Source organism: Miscanthus floridulus, chromosome 9 (genome assembly GCF_019320115.1).
Source record: "Miscanthus floridulus cultivar M001 chromosome 9, ASM1932011v1, whole genome shotgun sequence".
In the NCBI taxonomy this organism is placed as follows: domain Eukaryota; kingdom Viridiplantae; phylum Streptophyta; class Magnoliopsida; order Poales; family Poaceae; genus Miscanthus; species Miscanthus floridulus.
This window is the reverse complement of record NC_089588.1, coordinates 50,229,981-50,249,855: the sequence shown is the minus strand read 5'-3', so window position 1 is coordinate 50,249,855 and position 19,875 is coordinate 50,229,981.

Genomic DNA, 19,875 nt, shown 5'->3' with positions numbered 1-19,875 from the left:
TATGTTGATGACATCATATTTGGATCAACCAATCAAGATTTTTGTGAAGAGTTTAGAAAGATGATGGCTAATGAGTTTGAGATGTCCATGATTGGAGAGTTAAGTTACTTCCTTAGTCTTTAAATTAAGCAATTGAAGAATGGTACATTTGTGAGTCAAGGCAAGTATATCAAGGACATGATCAAGAAGTTTAGCATGAGTGATAGCAAAGCCATTAGTACACCAATGGGAACAAATGACAACTTGGATAGTGATGCAAGTGACAATATGGTGGATCAAAAATTGTATCGGTCTATGATTGGAAGCCTACTCTATGTGACCGCATCAAGGCTAGATGTCATGTTTAGTGTATGCATGTGTGCAAGATTTCAAGCCTCACCAAGAGAAAGTCATTTAAAGGCCATAAAGAGAATATTGAGGTACTTGAAGCATACACAAAATATTTGTTTGTGGTATCCCAAAGGAGCAAAATTTGAGCTAGTTGGTTACTCTAACTTGGATTATGTGGGATGCAAGGTTGAAAGTAAGAGCACCTCAGGCACATGTCAATTGTTGGGAAGATCACTTGTTTCATGGTTATCAAAGAAGCAAAATAGTGTTGCATTATTAACCGCCGAAGCCGAATACATAACCACCGGTAGTTGTTGTGCACAAATACTTTGGATGAAGGCCACCTTGAATGACTTTAGAATCAAGTTTAAAAAAGTGCCATTGCTATGTGACAATGAGAGTGCAATCGAGTTGACCAACAATCCAGTTCAACATGGAAGAACAAAGCACATTGATGTCTGCCACCATTTCATAAGAGATCACCAACAAAAAGGAGACATTTGCATTGAGAGTGTAGGCATCGAAGATCAACTTGCCGATATATTCACCAAGCCATTGGATGAGAAAAGGTTTTGTAAGCTAAGGAATGAGTTGAACATATTGGATTTCTCAAATATGTGTTGATGCACCCCCACTCATATGACATGCCTCTCCTTCGAGCAATCCAAGGTAAAAGTTGATTGGCATGGCATACATCCTTGCTAAGGACATGTTTAGTGCATCTAGTCATCTCTTACATTAAATAGGCTCATTCATGAAAATCAAATTATTTTGATGGTTGTATGGTAACACTATTGCTTCTATTCTTGATTTGGTCTAGTGGTAGCATATGACATGTTTGTGGGCTTGTAAACCTAGTGTTTGATCTAGAAAATGAGCTCTAAGTGTTTAACTCAACATGGTACAAGATAACCTTTATTTGGAGGTGTGAAGAAGCTTGTCCTTGGATCAAACCAAAATATATTTGGCAAATGATCTCTAGATTGGACCAAATTTGGGAGAATGATCCTCACCCCATTGATTGACATTGATAATCTCAACCTATCTACATTTTTAACCTTTGTGGTCATTGATGACAAAGGGGGAGAGAAATAAAGATATAAGTGATAGGGGGAGAGTTTGACATAGGGGGAGAGATATGACAAAGGAAAGAGATCAATGAAAATTTTGAGCACACAAGTAGGGGAAGCAAGCTTATGAACTTGTATGGTGCATTTGAATGTGCATTTCATATATTTGCTTGCATGACACAAGTTTTAAATTTCAATATTCATGCTTGTGTGGTGTATGCTATTTGTAGGTTTGGATGATGAAATGAAAAACTAACATACATAGGTTAAAGTAACTAGACTCATGCTCACATTATGAAAACTAGATCCTTACTTCTAATGTTGATCTCATGGGGTATTCTAGTTTTTGTGTATATCTAGTTACTAATGGTGCTAAGGATGGTATATTGGTGCACTCCGATTGGTATCACGCTTCAAAGGTCCATCTTTTATACCTTAGCATCATTTGGTAGGCATTGTCTCCCATATTTCCTATCTAAGCATATGTGCAAGCCATGATCCAAACTCTTAGCACATGTAGGGGGAGCAATTGCTACCATTTGGGGTTCATAAAACTTGTCCATATCCTTTTACACATGGTAAATATGCTTGATCAAGCAACATGGATTTGATTTAATTTCAATTCATATCTTTGTGTAAGGGTTGTCATCAATTACCAAAAAGAGGGAGATTGAAAGCTCTAGTTTGGTTTTGGTAAATTGATGAAACCCTAAGTGCTAACCTAGTTTATCAAGGTGATTATGAGTTAGGTAGCACTACTCCAAGTGGTGAAGCAAATGAAGATCATGACTTGTTGATGGTGATACCATGGTGATGATCAAGTGCTTGGACTTGGAAAAGAAGTAAGAGAAAAACAAAAAGCTCAAGGCAAAGGTGAAATTGTTTAGAGCTTTTTGGTTTAGTGATCGAGACACTTAGAGAGTGTGATCACATTTTGGATTGATAGCCGTACTATTAAGAGGGTTGAAACTCATATCGAAATGCGGTTTTCAAAGTGCCACTAGATGCTCTAACTCATTGCATATGCATTTAGGATCTAGTGGAAAGCTAACATCCTTGAAAATGTTTGTGAAAATATGCTAACACACATGCACAAAGGTGATACATGTTGTGTTTTGCACTTGGGAGCAAGGGTTCGAAACTTCACCAGTGGAGTGTCCACCCGTAGAGTGCGAACAGTCCGACGGTGCCACCGGCACCTTGTATAGAAAAGATAGGGTTTCACATAGTGCACTAGATGCTAGACTTGGCAGCACCGGTGCATCCGATCAGGGGCAGCAGTTGGGTGTGGTCTTGGTCAAATGACCGAAGGCTGCACAGTAAAGGTGATCATCCAGTCATGTGTGACGTATGGTGACATAGGCGATGCTAGAGTTGGCGCGTAGGCGAAGAGCTGATTGGACGCTGGTCTACGTCTGGTCATGCTACACCGGACATGTCCGGTCGCAAATCAGAGGCTCGAGGAGCTCTCTGGAAATGATCGAACGCTGGTTGATAAAACTGACTGAACGCTACTCTAGCGCGTCCAGTGCTAATGATGTGGTGCTCGGAGGTTTGGTCTATGTGTTAACTGGATGTAGGGTGAGTCCGGTCAGGGGTGACCGAATGCATCCGGTCATGACTGCAACCTTACTAGAAGTGACCGGATGCTGGGGTCCTATGTCTGGTCCTACACTATGGAGCGTTCGGTCACAACTTAAGTGCACCGATGACCATTGAAGATTGGGCGATCAATGTTTGAAGCCGATGACATGTGGCAAGCATTAGGCAACTGGACGCTAGGGTCCTATGTTCGGTCGATCTGACCGGTGTGTCCAGTCACCTCGATTTTCAGTGGATTGAGGAGCCAATGGCTCTATTTTATGGGGGCTTCTATTTAAGCCCCATGGCTAGCTCAAGCTCACCCTCTTGGCCATTTGCATTGACATAGCAACCTTGTGAGCTTAACCAAAGCCCTCCCACTCATCTCCATCATTGATTCATCATCTTTGTGAGATTGGGAGTGAATCCAAGTGCATTGCTTGAGTGTTTGCATCTAGAGGCACTTGGTGTTCGTGTTTCGCTGTGAGATTCACTTGTTACTCTTGGTGGTTGCCACCACCTAGATGGCTTGGAGCAGTGAGGATCATTGAGTGGAGGTTGGTGATTGTCTCCGGCTCTGATCATGGTGATTGTGAGGGGTTCTTGACCTTTCCATGGCAGAGAGCTAAAAGGTACTCTAGTAGATTGCTCGTGGCTTGTGTGATCCTCATCTTGTGTTGGTTGTGTGGCACCCTATTGAGGGTTTGGCGTGTGATACCAATTAGCGCGTGAACCTCCAAGTGAGTGAATCGCCATAACAAGGACTAGCTTGCCGGCAAGCAAGTGAACCTCGGTAAAAAAACATTGTGTCAACATTTGATTCTGAGGTGATTGGTCTTCATTGATATTCATTCTTGTGATTGATTGGTTCATTCCTTGACTCGGCGGTATAACCATTTTGCTCTCTCTCTTTACATTACCACAAACTAGTTGTGAAGCTCTTTAGTGTAGCTAGTCGTGAGAGCTTGTTAGTTTGGTTAGTGTGGCTCTTTAGTTAGCCTTTGAGAGCACACTAACTTAGTTTAGTGACATAGCCATTGTGTGGATAGAAACTATATAAACTAGAATTGTGGTAGGTGGCTTGCATTTTTAGTAGGCTAGCGCAACACTCACTTTGCCTCATATTTGTCTAACCAATTTGCTAAGTGTTGTTGTAAAGATTTTTATAGGCTATTCACCCCCCTCTAGCCATTAGGACCTTTCAACATGCCATTAGTCTCAATCGATAATATCTTCAAAAGTCTCGCGGGACTCATCTTTGAGTGTTGTAGGATTGCTAGGGCCATGCCCATCAAAATAGACAAAATCAAGGTTTTCATAGATTTCCACATCTTTGCCATCCTTGAGTTTGAGCTTCTCATAGGGCACCCCTAGGATAATCTTTCCCAAGAAAAATCTTCCCATGATGAAGAGTTTGGGAAAACTGCTTCCGCCACTCACTTAAGAATTCCAATGGCAAAGCATTCCCCCAACCATGACCCATTTGAGGAGGTGAAGTTTGTAACCCCATTTGTTTCACAATCACCCTCGCTCGAACCCAAGCCATGTCCCTCTAGCCATCCAAACGTTGTTCTCGATGATGATAAAAATTCAACGTTAATCCTACATGATAAATCCCTTAGGAACAAAAACTCTTGTGCCATGGACATGTTGCTTAGTACCCCACACTCCTACGAGGAACACAACCACCTGTCACTCCTTGTTTACAAACTTTTTGGAAGGATGATTGTGGATGCATATGTTTATCATAAATATTGCAAATCTCGTAGATGCATTGTGGTACTAACCTTGCAACTTGGATGACAATGTTAATTGCTTGGTGGTGAAGCTAGGAACTACACCACCATTGACAATTGCAGGATGAGTTCCCAAGGTCAAGCTTATGACCATAAACAAAGCACTATCGGGAGATACCTCGGATTATCATAAAAAACCCAACTTCTTCTTTAATAAAAGCAAGAACATGTTATCAAGTTAGTGTGCCCTTTGGGTATTCTTGGTTGCTAACCCTTTAGGCTGAGATCAAGAAGAACAAAGGTACACATGATGCTAAAGAACATGGGAGCTACATCAATCATACACATTGATGTTCTTTTGTGATGGAACACACTCAAAGGGAGACCCCCGACATTGCACACTTGACTTTTACACAAAAGTCCAAGTGTGGGGGAGGGGGGGTGAAAATTTCACTACAAAGCTCCATCCACACCAAAGGCCATTTTGGGTAAAAAATGATGTCAGCTCTACCTTGCTATATATATATAAAGAAGGTAAAAAATATCTATTATAAAAAATGAAAAAAGAGAGAGAAAAGAAGAGAGAGAAGGAACGGCAAGACGGGTTCTCCTTTTCTGAACCTTTTGCTGTCACCAAGGCCCGTGGTCCATAAACACTATTTGCTTGTATGACCTAGCCTTGGTATTTGCCTGAGTTAGACAATACGTGATCATGTAACCGCTGCAGCAACTTCAAGCTTCATCCACATATGCTACCGGTAAGAACACTCAGGTATCCAAAGGTAAATAAATGTTCACCAAACTCTTCCACTCATATTTATCTCCATAAGAATATAACCGGCTCATAAAAACCGTATCTTCTTTGTTTATGTTGTATAATCTAGTTTGGATGTACATATGTAGTACATCCATTGGCTTTTTAAATTAAGCGTGGTGCTTAGGTTAAAGTAGCGTTCTTTAATCAAAATTTGGCATGGTGTTGAAATTTGATTAACAAACTTTGAGTATTACTTTCATAAACAATAGAAGTAATCTACTATAGAGATAAATCAAGGCTATGTTTATTGTTGCAAACTTTACCTTAGCCTTGTTTATGCTAAATGATAAAAAGTCGGGTGAACACATGAAATAAAAAAATTTAATGGTAATAAAAAAATAAAAGTGATAATAAATGAATAAAATTTAGGCTTTTCGGTATTCAGGCCGGTAGAGCCCTTGTTTGTTTGTTTTTTTCTTTTTTTCTTTGTTAAATAAAAACAGGTAAAATAATAAGAGTGGGTGAGATCTCTCGAGCACAACTCACACACATTTGAGATCTCCGACCAATATGTTGCACAAACATCGATTGATCCAACATGCAGAAGGACAGGACAAATGGATCCAGAGAGGATTGGTTGAACCTCTAGTTTAGCCAAACCACCTCTGATCCCCTCAGCCCCTTCTTCCTCTTCAACCGATGGTTTGTGTAGCACAGCCCTCATGTAACACCCTGGGTGTTAAGCATGCATTTAACCTTGACATTGCATGATCATAAGTATCCATGAGCATGCATGTGCATGAGCATTTCAATTGCTATACCTTTGTTAGCTTATATTTCATGTGTATTAATTAATCACCTTACTTAAGTTAGGGTTTTCATGGAACCAAAGTATGAAATGTGTGTGGAACCTTAGGAATGCTTTAAACATGTTTAGAATAGCATAAGGAACCACTTTGGTATTCATGACTAAGTCTAGTTTAGTCTCTAAAACATTGATACGGTGTATGACATCTTTTTAAAGTGCTATGTTTGACCTAGTTTGAATTATGTCATAGATCTTTTGCATCGCAGTGAATCTTTAAGCAAAGTTGTAGTATTTGAGTAGATGAACAACTTTTATTTTTGGGCCATGAGCTAATTCAGTGCATAGCTTGGTCTTTTTGAGCTCACAAAGTTTAGAAAAACTCAATTTTCAACACTTAGGAATTTTTCTAAGTCGTACTCAGTTTACAGTTTCGCTGGCTCTACTTTGAGATGATTTTACTCTTGATTCTTTGAGAATTAGACTATGATCCTTTAATAGAAGTTGAAGATGGTATGTAGAGCTTAATGATCCATGGATTAGGAGCTGGATCATCACCAAGTTGCACTGTTAGGCTGCCTCGGTGCTCTGATGGCTTAGCTGATCACGTCTATAGCAACCCAACCGGCTTCAGTATTTGAAAGCTGTGTGGTGCCGCACGTCACCGGTGTCCTGACCGGCCAGGCCACGTCGGCCCTGAGAGCTCCACTTCACGCCCTAGTGTCGGCCCGTCACTCCTCACGCTTTCATTTCATCACCTGCCTCATCCTTCGCCTCAGTGCAGCGACCGCAGCAGCCGCAGCAGCGCCGCCATTGCCATTACTGGCTGCCTTGCTTCGCCTTGCGCTCGTGACGCTCCTCCATCACCGCCATAGCTTCATCAAACTCCCACCGCACCACCGCACCCACATTTGATTGCTAGTCATGCCCGGTAAGCCGCCGCGCCGTGCGTAGACCTCGCCGGTGTTCCACCGCCGAGCCTCACCATCGTGGCCACTTTTGTCCGCCATTCGCCGTAATAGCTTGTGCGCTAGCTTCGCCATGGTCTGTTGATGCTTGGCCGATTCCTAGATCGAGCTACCTCGGCTGGCTCCGGTGCCTTGCCATCGAGCAGCGCCGCCGTGCCGCCATTACCACCGCCATCGTGCTTAGCTCCGTCAATCGGTCCAGTTAGCTAGCTCGTTGTGTTCGCAATGTCTTGCTGATCGTCGTGGTACCGGTGATGTCGTTGAAAAAGCTCGCCGTCGGCGAACTCTAGTCGATCCGCGTCGAGCAGCGCCGTCTCCCCTATTTTTGGTCACTGACGCGTGGGCCCGTCTGATGCGTGGACCCCATCTGTCAGCGACTATGGATTAGAAAGATAGTTCATTTATTCAGATTTGAATGCCTTCTTTGGAAAATCATAAGTGGAGTTTTAAAGGTCCAATTTTGGGGAACCAAATTTTGTTGTGTTCCTTAGTAAGTGTAGTTTTTTATAAAAATATGAAATGTACAGTTTCTTGTATTTTTCTTGGTGATTAAAATATATTTAAATAAATGCTTTTTGAATGTTAGTAAACTTGTAAAATAGATATCTTGAGCTAGAAATGTGATAAAATTGTGATTCCAATTTTGTTGGTCTTGTGTTGACATGCTCTAGCTAGGAAAAATATTAAACTTGCTGTAAACTTATTTGGAGTAGGGAGTTTCTATTTATCTAGTAATAAATGGCATTTTCTGAGGAAAATTGTAGGGATAAAAATATGTAACATATTGATATGAAAATTTTTGTACAGTAGTATGGAACTATTATGATGCTAGGAAAAATATATAATCTATTGCTTGACACTTTTTTATAGGGTTTACTATTTTCACTAAAATAGGCATTGCTAGCTTGTCATTTTTGTAAAAGATGTTATACATGGTCAAATGGTATAAAGCTTTGACAGTAGTCTTTTGGTAGTACTGGGAGGCCACTGTAATTTTTGGAGAATTTATTATGCACATTTGGTCTAGGTTTATTATTTAACCTAATTATCTAAATAAATTAATAAAAGCATTTAAATAAATAGTTTGGGCTTTACCATTATGTTTTCTTGAGTGTAAATGGGTATTCTTGAACTGTTGGTAGACTTGGTGTTGTCAAATTTTGAATGCTTACAAGTAGTAGAAATATTGTTGCTTTATAATTCGAGTTAGAAGGGTTCTCAGACAAATTTTGTGGTTTGGTATGTTTCCTAGGGAAAATGATGTTTGTTGTAGAAAGGGTTAATAACAAAGTTGTGGATAACTTCTTCATCTAGCTTGTGTTAAAATTTCAGGTCAATAGGCCAAAGGGTTTAGGAATTATAGCTGTTTAAAGTTAGTTTTCTGAATTGCTTGTTCTCTGGAATTTTTGGACAGCACTGGATTGATTACTTATTTTGGTTAGGATGGAATGTGAATTAGCTTTTGGTGATTAAATAAGAGTTTTAGAAAATTTTATAAGCTTTCCATAAAGTCCAAGATCACAGCATTTGGATAAGTAGAACTTCAGTTATGATGTAAACTTGTAACGGTCATGTGTAGCTTAGATAACGCATTGGGTGAAATTTATAAGTAGATAGAGAAGAGATATGCACCTACTCAGTTAGTAAGGAGTTAGCATTGTTATCATTTTGCTACTTAACATCATTGTTGTAGCACATACATTCCTCTATCACATCCTCCGTGATCCTTCTTATGCATTCATGGGACTTACTTATGCATATGCATGCAATAGGTGCCACCGAGGAGATCACACTAGTGGAGCTTGACGTCGATCCACAGGAGGAGCATCTAGAAGTGCAGCACCAGGAGGTTCCCAGAGAAGGAGAGCCTAAAGTTGATCACCTTCCCGAGTGCCCGGATCACCAACCTTCAACGTTCGTGAAAGGTAAGCCCCGGAGCATTATAAGTCTCCCTATTTTTTAATGTCACTTAAAGTTATTGTGTTGCTGCATTACGTGATAGGAGTTGTTTGGAAACAATTGCTGCATAATATCTTCCTTGACCAGAAATATCTATCATGAATCCTATTTAAGTCCAGGAACATTTATCATGCTCAGCTATGCTTAGACTGGTAGAAGTCGGGTGATTTCCTGTCACCTACAAGCTATAGGTGATAATCACGGTTGGCTATATTGTGCTATCGTGGAACATAACCTGGTATTATGGAATAAGTGGAGACCAGGTGGAGTCTTATTTGTGGTATTGTAGTGATTCCGTCTATGTCGTTTAAGGACCGGACGTTGGAGGTCATCTTGTCATGTTGAACACAACCTCTCACATAGTTGGCCGGATAAGTCATTTCGATCGTGAAGCTGAGTAGCTCAACTCAAGCTAGGACCATGAGTGGTAAAAGTGCGCACCCTGGAGGTAGTAAGGATGTGTGGAGAGCCAATGGCATAAGCCCAAGGGCGGGTTAGAGTCCTGATCACCCTTGGCAGATTGGTTGTATCTCTGAGGGCGCGACGCTGGTCGTACCCGCGATTGTACTTGAGTTGTACCAAAGGTGACCTAAGGCTACCTTCACGCGATATGCCTAGGTGTGTGTTGGGAATAATTCCCCAGCTGAGAAGGAATCGATTCAAATCGCCGTCTCTCCTGGATAGTGAGAACTTGACTTGAGTTCCTTTCATCGTAGTAATTGATGGAAATGTTGGTTATGAGATTATGCAAGAACTCAACTGGATATGGTTATTATTGTGTTGACTTAATGGTACCAACATGTTTGGCATAGGATAGTTGCTAATCTAGTATGAGTTAGGATTAATAACTGGTGATTCACAATAAATGATATGTTGGTTAACTTATGCTTTTTCTGCAAATAATGACTACCAACTCTACTTATAAAGCCTTGCATACTCCTTGGTGTCGTAGTATATTAGTTGGATGGGTAAGTCTAGCTGAGTACCTTCTCGTACTTAGGGTTTTATTCCCGTTGTTGCAGATAACATTATGTATCACGGCTACTGCAAGAACTGCCTTGCTGCTGCTGTTGATGAGGACTAGGACCATGGGCAATGGTCATTCTGTATTTCTTCTCACCTTTGTGCTTTTGGTTGGAGATGACTATGACACTGGCTTTGTATTAAACTACATATGATGTTGATGTTAAACTACTTTGCTTCCACTACTTTCAAACTTGGTTTGTAATAATTATTCAAACTCTGATGTATGAGAAATATTTGTGAACTGTGATGTAACATGTGATGGGTTGTGTTGAATCTCTACGATCTTGGTTTGTATGTTGGTTGTTTGAGATCCTTCATGATTTCGTTGGACTACTGGGTTTATATGGGCTCAAGTATGACGGTTTGATCACTTTGGTGATTGCTATTGTACTTGTGCTCTTATAAATTGGACGGTTCTGTGACACCTCAACTCCCTACAATTTTGAGTTTGAATAGACATAAATCTTGATCACTAAAACTAAACTCATTTTACCCCTGCTATCTCCTCATGATGAACAATGCCCCTATGCAATTTTACAAACCACACTTTGTTCAAAATTTTGAAAAGTGACATGTTCATAATGTGTTTAAGATAGAAGCTTGCATAAAGTTTGTTCCATATACATACACTTATACTTGTGGGAAAATATTCTAATAGGACAATCATGTTGACTAAGTTGTTGTGAAGTGAGATATAGTTCTGACTTAGAAATCCTACCATTTCTATTCCAAGTACTTGGAGAATTTGTTTTGATAAAAATGTTACAAAATCATAGTATCACATACTCTTCATTTGGTGAGCAATTCCTACCAAAGCCAAATATAACATCTTTCAAGCCTTCCACATAAGGTGCTTGATATTGTGTTGAATTTGGTCGAGTCTTGTTGGCCGTTGTTGAGAGATTTATCATGCTCCCAAGATCAAGATCACATACACCCACATATACATGCTGCTCCTACACTGGGAGTATGCAAAAACATGCTTCCATTTAGATCCACCAACAACTCTGCTCCTACACTGGGAGTAGACAAAAAAGGTTGTTAGGCAAATACTCCATGTTCTAAAAAGATAATGATCTCTCTCTAAATATGTGGTTTAGAAGAAGAAACACAGGCCATGCAAAAAGCTTTAAGAAAAAAATGGACACATGAAGGTCCAAGTACAAAAGAAAAAAATGATGAGCACATGAAGGCTCATGTATTGAAAAAAAGAGAGAAGGAAGAGAGATAGCCATGTTTCAAAATAATAAGTTATAGAGAGAGATCATATCTACAAAAGGAGTATAGTTTTAGTTCACCATTTTCCCACACACATGCACATCTTGATCTAAGAGTATGACACTTCTCTCCATGGATCCTTGATTTGACTTTACAACATATGCAATACAAGTATGCTATTTTGTTTATCCCTACCTAAAGCTCCACATAAACTTTTTAGAGATAGGAGAAAACAAAAGAAGGAAAAACATTACTATGCCTTGGTAAGGATTTATACACCATTAAGTGATTTGAGAGTGCCATTTGAGGAGTACAAAGTGAACTATGCTTTTTTCTTGAGAAAAACTTCCAAAACTCCAAGTTGCTAAGATGTGAAATTGGGAAGAGGACTTTGTTTCAAGAGCTATTCCACTTTTCAATAACCCAAGGAAACATGTTAGCTAAAGCCACATATCCCACTATTGGAATAACTTTTATGTAAGCCATATATCTTAGGATGTTATGCTCATGATTACTTTTATCTCTAAGCTTTGCTCGAGGACGAGCAAAGTGGTAAGAGTGGGGGGGGGCTTGTTGGCAGTGGTTAACTCACATTTCCATCCACCAACTTTCATATAAAAACCACTAAAATAACACCAAGCTTAGACATAGGGCTTTAGAACTAATAATTTCCACAAGTTTTGGTGTTTAACCATTTGCAAGAGGACATTCATGGAATACATAGAAAATACATTCAAAATGAGCAATAAGACAAGGCATAACATCACCCGTCATGCCCTCATGGGGAGAAGGCTGTCGGCGGTCTTTAATGATCAAATCCTACCGCCAACTAAGATACAAAAAGTGAAATTGGCAATCTTAAACACATATGCATTTACTATTAACCAAGTTCCACATGTATTTGGAGAAAATATTGTTTTGCAGGTCATACACATAAATACATGGAATAATTTACTGAAAGGCGCTTTTCGATGCAGATTTACGCAAAGGAACAAGGGAGACACCCATCAACTCATCTCAACTAGGCAAAGCACCAATCGAGGAGTGATCCATGTCCAGCCCATAGCCCACCACGTTAAGGCAGTGGCGAGGTGGCTTAGTTAGGGGTGGTTGACCCCTAGGGGCACCCTACCCCCAATTGGCTCCTCTCATCCACCCCTTCAATAGGCGGTGGCATGTGGACATGCTGAGGTGGTGCAGCTCGGTCCTCATGCCAATTTTATCTTCCAGCACCGCCGAGCTCCTTGTATAAATTGAGGGGTACCCCCCTCTATAACACCACCACAAGGAAGAAGAGCACACTCACTTTAGTTAGAGCAAAACTCCAAAAGGGCTTAGGCCCAAGTAGCTAGCTAGAGTTGTAAGGGAGAGATGTGAGGGAGAGCTCGGTGAAGTACCAGACTTGTCAATGTCTCCCCAACTTGTACCTCGAGGAGCATCTTACTTCAACGGGTTCTCCCGCTAAGTCTTTTTGATTAGTTAAGGTTTACTCTCACTTGTTTGCGGGTTTGTCATCCGCTCTCTTAGCAGATACTCTAGTAGAGGGCCCTAATAAAGATGGGTAACCTTACCGGAATGCTAGAGTAGTAGTCGATAGCGTAGACGTGGTGTCTAGGCTAGAGGCTACCATCATTTGCCTCATACTCCATGGTTGAGGGGTAGGCGGTAGGTGGTGATAGCCCTGTATGTCCCTTGTAATCCCCCATGTCAGGGTATGGTGTGGAGCTACAAGCCGGTATTGCTTGGCAGACTAGGCATAAGTCGATGCCCAAAGTAGTCTAGTGAAAGCAGAGTCTACCTTCTCATAAACCTAAAATCCCTAGGAATTCATCTCTACCCTTTCCAACTTTACCCTTGTGTTGACCTTGGATGAATTAGCTAGAAGAAGTACCTCCGTTCCCTGTGGAAAATACGATACCCTAAATACTTCTAGGTGAAAGTTACAACGGTAATCCATGTGTTTGTGGAATCTTTCTATTTGCATTAAGAAATACCAACACCCTATATTTCGGATTGGTGGTAGCTCACGAAGGTGACTCTTATAGCCTCGTTGAATCCTTTGTAGTCCACCTCCCATTTGTAGGCTGAGCAGGACCCATTTACTATAGGAAACATACTATGCCTATGTTTTTCTTAGTAATATCCCTAGAATTGAACAATAGAAGACATAGCTTACCAAAGTTAGAACTAGAGAGCATTAGTAGTCCTCTCTATGCTTCTGTTTTTCTTAAGTCTTGTTGCTACTCCTTGTTAAGTTAGATTGTAGTTAATCTCACATGTTTCCCTATGGATACGATACTTGGAATACTTTCGGGTGAAAGCTACAACGATATCCATGCGCTTGCAGATTTATCTGTGTGTGTTAATAAATACCAACAAGCTTTCTGGTGCCGTTGCTAAGAAAACGATTGCTGAATTAACTACGAACCTAGCTTAGCCTTGTATCTTTATTCTTTTATCTTTTATCTTTTATTCTTTTTACTATGGATTTGGAATCCACACCTATATATCATATGCTAAACCTATGAGCGCATTCCTAGAGCCACCAAAATCTGTAGAGGCTATCCTAGCACCTGGCTATGAGCTATGCCCGTGTTTTATAAAAATGATTCAGGAACAATCCTTCTCAGGAGAAGGCGATGAAAACACACACTCACACCTACGAGAGTTTGAGCAGACCTATGCATGCTTGCATATCGCTGGCATGTTTGATGAGACCTTAAGATGGAAGTTGTTTCCATTCTCTTTGACGGGAAGAGCTAAGCGATGGTATAGACAAACCATAGGAAGTATGCAAGGAGATTGGGAAATGCTATGCTCTAAATTTTGTTTAGCTTTCCCACCTCTAGAGTTGTCCACCTTCAAAAAGAGATTTTATCTTTTAAACCAAAAGAACAAGAATCTCTTGGCACATCATGGGCTCATTTTAATGACCTCATCACCACTAGCCCTGACCTTATCATTCAAGACTCTATAGTTCTTCAACATTTTTACATGGGTCTTAACTAGGTTTCCAAGAATTTCCTTGATATGGCCTCTAGAGGATCTTTCCTTCATTTGTCTGCTAGTAAGGCAAGGACTATCCTTGACAAAATTATTGGACGCATTCCCTACACTAGCATTCATGATGAACTCCCTGAGTAAGAGAAGAAATCATCTCCCGAACAAGAAGAGAGTTTTGATAGCCAAATCACAACCACTCCAATCCCAAGATTTAGCTACCATAGTTCTAGCTTCTTTCCAAAGATGCATGATGTCTATATTTTCTAATATGATTGAAGAAATCATGGAAGTTTTCATGGATGATTTTTCTATTTATGGAAAAACTTTTGATGATTGCCTTGAAAATTTAGACTAGGTTTTGCAAAGATGTGAGGAAAAGCACTTAGTCCTTAATTGGAAAAATGTCATTTTATGGTTAGATAAGGCATAGTGCTTGGACACTTGGTGTCCAAACGAGGGATTGAGGTAGATAGAACTAAAATTGAAGTAATTGAATAGTTACCTCCTTCCATAAATACAGAGGGATTCGTAGTTTTGTTGGCCATGTAGGGTTTTACCATCGCTTTATAAAAGATTTTTCACATATTGCTAGACCACTTACAAATCTTTTGGCCAAGAATGTTCCCTTTGAATTTGATGATGCATGTTTAAAATCTTTTGAATTTCTTAAGAAAGCACTCATCTCTGGACAAATCATTCAACCTCCTGATTGGTCGTTACCTTTTAAAATTATGTGTGATGCAAGTGATTGTGCTGTGGGGGCAGTTTTGGGTAAAACAAAAGATAAGAAGCATCATGCAATTGCTTATGCTAGCAAAACTTTGATAGGATTTCTACTTAATTATGCAACAACTAAAAAAGAACTCCTAGCTATTGTTTTTGCTATTGACAAGTTTAGATCTTACTTAGTAGGAGCTAAGGTGATTGTTTATACTGATCATGCTGCTTTAAAATACCTGCTCACTAAGAAAGATGCTAAACCTAGACTTATAAGATGGATTTTGTTACTCCAAGAATTTGACTTAGAAAGAAAAGATAAAAATGGAGTAGAAAATTTTGTTGCCGATCATTTATCTAGAATGAAATTTGAAAATATGCAGGAACTACCCACCAATGATTCTCAACAGGACAACATGTTCTTCAAGATCACAAAATTTGACTCCTGGTACACAAATCTTGTCAATTTTATGGTTGCAGGTTATGTACCACCAGTGGAGAACAAAAGGAAGCTCATCTATGAAAGTCATCTCCACATATGGGATGAGCCATACCTCTTTAGAGTCTGCTCTAATGGCCTACTCATAAGGTGTGTACCGGTAGAAGAAGGCATTAAAATCATTGAACGATGCCACTCATCACCATATGGAGGGCATTATGGTGCATTCCACACCCATTCAAAGATCTAGCAAAGTGGATTCTTTTGGCCAACCATTTATGAAGACATGAGGGACTTCATCTGGAGGTGTGGATCATGCTAGAGGCACGGGAATATCAATTCAAGAGATGCCATGCCACTCACCAACAACCTCCAGATCGAGCTCTTCGATGTCTAGGGAATCAACTACATGGGACCATTTCCAAAGTCAAAGAATTGTGAGTACATCTTGGTGGTAGTTGACTATGTAGATCTGCTGATGCAAAGAACTCTAAGATGTTTGAAGAAATTATATTTCCACATTTTGGAGTTCCGAGAATGGTGATTAGTGATGGAGGCACTCACTTCATTAACAAGAACTTTCGCAAGTACTTGATGAAACATGGGATCCATCACAACATCGCTACTCCATATCACCCTTAGACAAGTGGCCAAGCAGAAACATCGAACAAACAAACCAAGAACATTTTGTAGAAGACAGTCAATGAGATGGGGACTCCATGAAAGGATAGACTACCCAATGCACCATGGGCCTACAGAATGGCCTATAAAACACCCCTTGGAATGTCACCATATCAACTTGTCTATAGGAAGACCTATCATCTACCTGTCAAGCTAGAATTCAAGGCTCACTAGGCCATCAAATGATGGAACATGGACTTGGAAGCTACGGGAACCAAGAGAAAGATGCAACTCTCTGAGCTCGATGAATGGCATGAAAAAACATATCACAACGCCAAGATATATTAGGAAAGAACAAAGAGATGGCACGATAAGAAGAACAAGAAGGAGTTCAACCTAGGAGATAAGGTATTACTTTTTAATTCTAGGGTGAAATTATTCGGGCATGGGAAACTTCAGAGCAAATGGGAAGGACCATTCAAGGTTATAAGCACCTTGTCGCATGGAGCGGTAACACTACATAATGACAAAGGTACGTTATTCAAGGTAAATAGTTATCATCTCAAGATCTTTCTAGAACCTAAAAAACCACCTGAGGATTTGGATGAGGTAGATTTTATTATTTTGCCATAGATTTACACCTCTACCCTCCTCACGATTCGTAACGCAGTAGCATATTCTTTGGGATTTGTTAAGCATTAGAAACCATCATGCAAAAGATCCTCACAAGGTGGCACTAGGTGGGGCTGTTCGGCCCTACTATCAGGCTGGCCAGCCCACATGTTCACCACCTTGCCTCCGCTTGATTGTCTCACAAACCTTCTAGAGTTTTCTTGTAGAAATCTCCCATTTTTTGTGCCATTTGGTTTTTCCTCGATATGAGACCCCTAAAGGATAGATCTTGATCCCTACTACCTATTTCTCTCCCCTATATAAATGAACCCCTGCCTGCCTCCATAGCCATTCCAACAAGCCTACCATCTCTAGCAGCAACAAAGCTATCATCCTCTCAAAGTTCCAATGGCCGGTAGAGAGATAGTCCCCTATGGAGTTGATCTGAACAAGAAGCTCGACACTCTAGCACTGAGCATTGTCCCACTATAAGAGATTGCTCCAGTCTCTAGCCAGTACTACTTCGCCCAAGCTATCCATCGTCCAGAAATCGCTCTGTCGTTGCCGTGTCTACTTCTTCAAGATAAGCCATGCCAGCTGAAGGCACCGAAGCCGATCAAGGTGCCTAAGGAGATCAACCTCTTTCCACCAAGGTCAAATGAGATGCTGACGGGGGTGAAGACCAACAAGTTTGGGGATGTCACCTATGCTAAGTACAAGTCGGTCATGCCACATGTGGTCATAGATGGTGTTCGTGCTGCGCCTCAGCAAGTCTAGATTGGGTCATCGAAGGAGAAGAAGAATAGGGCGCCACCCTTTGCCCAAGAGAATGATGTGTGATGAAACCACCCAATTTATACAAGATAAAGTATGGCTGTCCCCGCTAACACATTGACATGCGTATACTTTCACTTATATAAACCCGCTTCTGCCGTGTGTCATGAAGGACCTCGGTAAATCAACATCACAACCAAGATCGCGTGATTAAGCAAATACACATCACATACACAGAGTTGCAGCGAAAATAATATTACAAATGAGTTAACAAATAATAGTACAAATAATAATTCCATGTTCATCATAACCATCATTCCATAATACAGTTACTATGATGTTGGTACTATCCAAGTTTCTCACTGTCTAGGAGAGACGACGATTCAAATCAATTTCAACCAGCTGGGAATTTATTTCTAACACAAACCCAGGTCTACCATCCATGATAGCCTTAGGTCACCTTTGGTACAACTCAGGTCTAGATTTCATAGGTTCACCCAGCGTCGCATAATCAGGGAAAACTAGCTACCAGAACAATCAAGACTACCCTACCCTTGGGCTCATGTCTGGCTCCCTGCACATCCTTACTACCATCCAAAGTGTGCACTTTTATAGAATGGGGCCCAGCCTGAGTTGAGCTACTTAGCTTTGCGATCAGAATGAGTTATTCGGCCAGCTAAGTGAGAGGGATGCGTTCAATCTTGTCAGAAGCACCCAACAATGGTACGGTCCTTAATCGGCACAGATAGATTCACATGAGTCAACCTACACATAGACTCTACCCGACCTCCATTTACATTACCCCATGGTTCTTTTATATGATAGAAAATATAGCCAACCATGCTTCGGTATCCACCTATATCTCACAGGTGATAGAAAATCACCCGACTTCTACCGGTCTAAGCATGGCTGAGCATGTATTCGATCCTAGACCTACACAGGGTTTAAGGTGTATATATCTAGATAAGGTAGTTCTATGCATCAAGTGGTTCTAATTCAACTCTTATCACCTAATGCATAAAACATAAAAGGACTCAAGTTGATGTTTGTAAAACATAGGAGGCTTAGAATGCTCCGGGGCTTGCCTAGGATCCAACACTAGGTCAGTGTTTGTTAGATGACACTCGTTTAGCGAGCATCTCCCATCTCAGCACTTGCTTTGTCCTTCCGTCTTCTAGATGGATTCATCAAACTCCATCCTCGGGTTCGGTTCCAACATCACGTCCTCCATGTGGTGCATCTAGCGTACCTAGATGAGATGCAACAATGCAAATGTATGAATGCATGGAAGTTCCATAGACGATGCATTACAAGAAAGCAAGCGAGACAAGCGCAAGGTTAAGATAGCATGGCACACAAGTTTCATAAGGTTTTAGGTATATTAACTTGACACCATCAAAGGCATGAGCCACACTTAGCAACACACAAAGTAAAGCAAGGTGAAGCAAACAATTTTAGGTACAAACATAGATTCTGAACAGCAGTACCACAATCACTTGTTTTAATCATATCCAAAGTTCTAGGCATGCAAAAAGTGTGATTCAAGACTTTTGAGAAAGCTAATGAAATTATATAAAACTTTGTTATTAACACCAAAAGCTTATTCAACAAATAACAAGGTCAAAATACTTCATGAAGCAGAGCTCATACAACTAAGGACAGAAAACTAATAGTAACTTCAGAAATATATATGTGAAGTTCTAGACATCCAGTAAATATGATTCTTAACTTTATAGAAAGCTCGTTAAGTTATCTATAACTTTATTATTATCACCTTAAGATGATTCTACAACTAACAAGGTTAAATAACATCAAGAAGTCAGCTCTGTCCAGATTTGGACAGAACCTGGAATTCTACTTTGAACAGCTATAACTGGAGTTCTAGACCACCAAAAGTAGTGATCTCAGACATTTTAGAAAGCTTAGGAAAAGCACTACAACTCTCTTATTATCACAAAGAGATAATTTCATACTTAAATAAGTCAAACAATGTAATCATTCAGATCTGTTCAGAGCACATGCCAAAGTTGACAACAAATTTGTAAAATCTATAACTCCTAAACCATCTGGCCTAAAATCATAAAATTTTAGGACAAGCAAGATAAGGAAATTATCTACTACTTTTGTATTCACCATATTTACATAAATCATCATTTGGTTCACGAAGTTATCATCACAACAGAAAATGCACATGCAGTCATTTTAGAATGTAACAATTTGATGTTTCACTTGTTTTGCTAACAAAGAGCATTCACACAT